The sequence below is a fragment of the Atractosteus spatula genome, chromosome 10, assembly GCF_055471065.1.
Source record: "Atractosteus spatula isolate fAtrSpa1 chromosome 10, fAtrSpa1.hap1, whole genome shotgun sequence".
NCBI classification, from domain to species: domain Eukaryota; kingdom Metazoa; phylum Chordata; class Actinopteri; order Semionotiformes; family Lepisosteidae; genus Atractosteus; species Atractosteus spatula.
The window spans coordinates 12690966-12693587 of NC_142715.1; the positions used below are offsets into that span (position 1 = coordinate 12690966).

At 38.9% G+C, this 2622-nt stretch overlaps 1 non-coding gene across 1 annotated transcript; it reads right to left on the reverse strand.

Moving 5' to 3' along the window:
- Positions 1 to 2300: 2300 nt before the first annotated feature.
- On the reverse strand, positions 2301 to 2383 carry trnal-uaa (transfer RNA leucine (anticodon UAA)). Its single transcript has one exon. It is a non-coding gene; the product is annotated as a tRNA-Leu (tRNA).
- Between the last annotated feature and the right edge of the window lie 239 nt (positions 2384 to 2622).

Sequence of the window (2622 nt, forward strand, 5' to 3'; positions counted from 1 at the left end):
AAGGCAACGTAAAATATTGCTCTGCCCGTTGGTTGATGAGGTATGCACGCTATATTTCAATTTAAATATACATTGAACCTATCAAAAAATCGATTTTGAGTCAAAATCGATTCATGTAAAAACTGATAAAGGTAATGCTTTTTTTTCAGGGCTATAGCTACTTTTTTTAAGAAGTCTATCGCGATTGTGAAAATTAGATAAGGTGTACCAGCGGGTCTTCATATCGCCAGCTTCAGTCTCGCCTGTAGCTGCGAGAAGGTTAAAAGCGCACATGTGAGCTGTCTTTCGTCAAAAGCATTGCCGGAGCAGTAGAACGCAGAGCACTGTCCAGCAGCTGTAGACGGTGCTCGTGGAAGAACTAATTCCATTTTCAGCACAGGGAGTGAGAATGAGCTCAGTTCGGCTCCCAGCAGAATCCGTTCTGGTTTGGTCACTGTCAGACTGTTTGGATCGCAACGTGAAAAAACACTCGCTCTCATCGTGTGACTTCAACTAGAGGAAGGGAAGATCTCATGTTTAAAAAAAATCAGGACTGAAGATAACGGGAACTGAATCCGGGGCTTCACGCTTATCAAATTATAAAATAATAATTATTAAAATATCAGGTTGTTTTATGCAGCATTTTGTGCGCAGTACGTCGTATTTATCTAACAAAAGAACAACAGCCTACCTCAAGGAGGGCTTCACACGCAGTCTGGGGTATTTTCCCCTTTTACATTTTTGCGATTTTATATCGAACCTGTTATACTCCCAAAAGTGCACAGTATCTTGTACTGTGTGTCCTGTTTGCCTTTGCAAGCATTTGTTTAAAAAATAAGTTCACAATACGATAAAAACAGAGAAAGCACAAACTTAATAATATAACGATTCAAAATCAAAACCAAATCATAAAGTCAATTAAGTACCTAACTTTTGAAAATACGTTTATCTACAAAAAACTTGACATTTGCATCTATTTTTGAATTACAAAGCAGACAGAGCAGGCCCTGAATTCAAAGAACAGATTTGTTAAAATCCCTTGTACCACTTTAGATTGATCTCGGTCAGAACAAGACCATCAGACGTGAGGGGAATTCAGAACAGGAGCCTCTGCTTCGTCGTTTATTGAGCTTCTGATCAACGTCTGAGTGAAAATTATTTATTGTCTTTGATTAAAGTACACAAAAGACACCTTCCTACAAGCCGGAGTCAAACCAGTAACCTAAGGATTCAACGCTGTTTTCACAACAGTCCTCCGCTCTATTAACTGAGCTATCGAATGAATGAGAGAAGTCGTTTCTTCACGCATACTGCCCAATGTAGTGTCATGTTCCGGGTGATTTAAATCCCAGTTTAACATCAAGTTTCCAACTCGTTTCCTTAGTCTTGTTTATCTTGAATTTAAGACACGAACCAGGATTCTACTGTATAAACGTCCAGGACTATTACGAAATGTTTGATGGGGCATCGATCACTCCAGGCGGAAATTGACTTATTTTTTTCTAGAGGGATCATATTAAACCTTTCATTTGGATCGAGAAGAGGATCCCCATGAGACACAAAACATACCTGTCTTTTTTCTTAAAATCGAAGAATTCTTGAATTTAAGACTACAACGAACTCAGCCCGCAGCTCCTTAATTAACCTGTTCTTAACTTCAAGGAACCCAATCCTGAGCCCTCCAGAGGTTACTGAAATAGAGGACTGACTGAAATGAAGAAATTCAAAAGCAGACTAAGCGGAACACTGGATCACATTAGAATATTACCCTTTATAGTGGGAATAAAACTTTCACGACCTAATGAATTTACGCATCAGTTGCTTGGAATATCATTGTAATATTTAATTTGCTTTCCTGTCACACCACTTTTATTAATTATGAAGTTTATCGATACACGTTTATTTAAAACAATGTCATTTATTATTAATACAAGTAAGAGGTTTATTCCATGCTGAAAAAAAGAAGAAAGAGAACACAACGTTTCGGCTGTGGAGCCTTCTTCAGGTGTCACCTGAAGAAGGCTCCACGGCCGAAACGTTGTGTTCTCTTTCTTCTTTTTTTCAGCATGGAATAAACCTCTTACTTGTTCCTTTGCAGCCTACGCATGCTGACGCAGCTACCCACCTGAGTTATTATTAATACAGTTTCATTCCGTCTTTATTAGAAGCTGTATCACAGGTAATGCATGTAAAGCCTTCAGTATGCGATTGTGAGTTCAGTTATCCCAGGGAGTGAAGAGAACTGAAATTAAGTAAAATGACATTTAAATAGAGTGTAAGTCTTAAAAGTTATCTCTCACTTCAAAATATTTACAAGACTCTACCAGAAGTGGGGTTTGAACCCACGTGGACAGTTGCCCATTGGCTTTTAAATCCAACGCCTTAACCATTCGGCCATCCTGATCAACGGCGACTTTTGCTCCGTTGTTTAACATTTCAATATGATTCAACTATTTAAAAAAATAAACCAGGGCCCTGTCACAGAAACGTACCCCGTTCTGCCGCGCAACAAACGGGTACTTAGCACTGAGGAGCTGTGTTTACTGTCAGCAGACATTTCCTCATTTCGAAAGACGTTTTCGCCTTCTCTCAGCTTTTTAAAGACGGTCATAAACGATCAAGAAGTAATTAATTTCAGTTTGA